The 1,746-nt window shown below is 35.0% G+C and overlaps 1 protein-coding gene across 1 annotated transcript in view; it reads left to right on the top strand.

The window, feature by feature from the left end:
- The window catches only part of LOC106524735 (protocadherin-17), a 17,302-nt gene that overhangs the window by 6,814 nt on the left and 8,742 nt on the right, over positions 1 to 1,746 (top strand). The window lies entirely within an intron of this gene.

Below are 1,746 nucleotides of genomic sequence, written 5' to 3'. Positions count from 1 at the left end.
ACACACACACACACACACACACACACACACACACACACACACACACACACACACACACAAATACAGGTACATCTATTGAACAACAAAGCCACTATTTTGCAGATTTAGACAAGATAACGCTATTACCCGAAATGGAGACGCCACAGATTTTTTTTGTTGCAAATGCACCAACACAAAAGCTTGCGGGTTAAGTAGTATTGCTTTTATGTCTTTACCTTTACCATCCCTCTAGTCTCCAGGCTGCTTTGATACAGGTAATATATGCACCTGTGCAGCTTCCACTATCATGCACTCTGAATATTTATGCACTCTCACAGACACCAGATGCACGACGGGTATGTTGCTAGGCTTTCTCTGATTCTATTTGTAATGGGCAACCGGTTTCTTTGTTTTTGTGAATATGTTGTTTTTCCTATTTTACAGTTGTGCCTAAGATCATGTTTATTTTGTCACTGTCAAGATCTGGTTGGATGGCTGCATAAAGTCATGGCATAACAATCATTTTAGAAGTAACATAAAAAGAAAAAATAACAACAGGAATACAGCGTAAAATAAATGCTAATGATAGACAGACCAAATGCAAATGCTCTCACTTGCGTTATAGTAATCAAAAAGGTGAGAATAATACAAATTAACAGGCAAAAATGCAAATTCTTGCAAGTTGTGAGCATCACAAGTGGAGGCACATGTATCAGCCTATTCATTTTGATCAAACAATTTGCAGTTTCAATCATGCAAACTAACAGATAACAGTACTTTTCTAGGAGAAGCTATAATTTATAACCAATTTTATACAAAGTACTGCAATATGAATTTAAATATTAACAAAATAAATAAACGAGAATGTCAAATGAAGAGCCTTGCATGAACTGTTTCTGCATTATGAATTAAATTTAAAATATAAATGCAGATGGAGCCGTGTGATTACTTCATCTTACGTTGTGAGACTACACTACTACAAATGCCAAAAATACCTTGCCCTGTTGTAGCTTTACCTTCTGAGCAAATACTTCTCTTTGCATCAGCGTCATCTGTTTGCTTCTCTGTAGAACGGTAGCATAGAAATTAATTCAGCATCTGCTTGCTTCTCCTTGTGTATGCCTTTTGTTCTTGCCCTGTGTATTTTTTAATACTTTTCTTCATTTTAGTAGAAGAAATATGAAGAAACACAAATTTGCAAGGTACAATGTAAACCATGAAAACTGTGTTGTGGTTTAAGCCAAACCATTAACATCATTTAAGTCAGATCTCTCGTTTGGAAACCATTTTTAGGCTCAGATGCAAAGATACTGTCAGATAAGTTTATGTTAAGAATAATATAAGATCATCTGACCTATAAACCATGTGAGTAAATATTAACACTGAAGGCTAAACAATCACTGGAAAAGAAGTTGTGTTCAACTAGAGATAATTATATTTTTGTCCACAGTTKAAATTGTGCTCATGTGAAAAGAATACCCAATTATCATGATGAAACTTGGATAAGGGGGTGGGGGTATGTATTTCCCAGGCGCATRGTTCTATTCTATACCACAATCATACTGTATGTTACCTTTATTTGCTGTGAAAATGCTGTATATACCAAAGAACCTATTKGACTTTGCATCAKAGTCTATCTAAATTAATTTGGTTAAATTGGCCTCTGTCTTTTTAAAGACGCAGTGTGTAGGATTTTGTTAGTTCTCTTAGCCGAAATTGAGATAATCACTAATGACAATAAGAAAAAACATGTCTAATCATTGCAGA

The sequence above is a fragment of the Austrofundulus limnaeus genome, unplaced genomic scaffold, assembly GCF_001266775.1.
Source record: "Austrofundulus limnaeus strain Quisiro unplaced genomic scaffold, Austrofundulus_limnaeus-1.0 Scaffold199, whole genome shotgun sequence".
Lineage (NCBI taxonomy): Eukaryota > Metazoa > Chordata > Actinopteri > Cyprinodontiformes > Rivulidae > Austrofundulus > Austrofundulus limnaeus.
The sequence above is the reverse complement of the archived record's forward strand: the minus strand, read 5'-3'. Positions and strand labels throughout refer to the sequence as shown.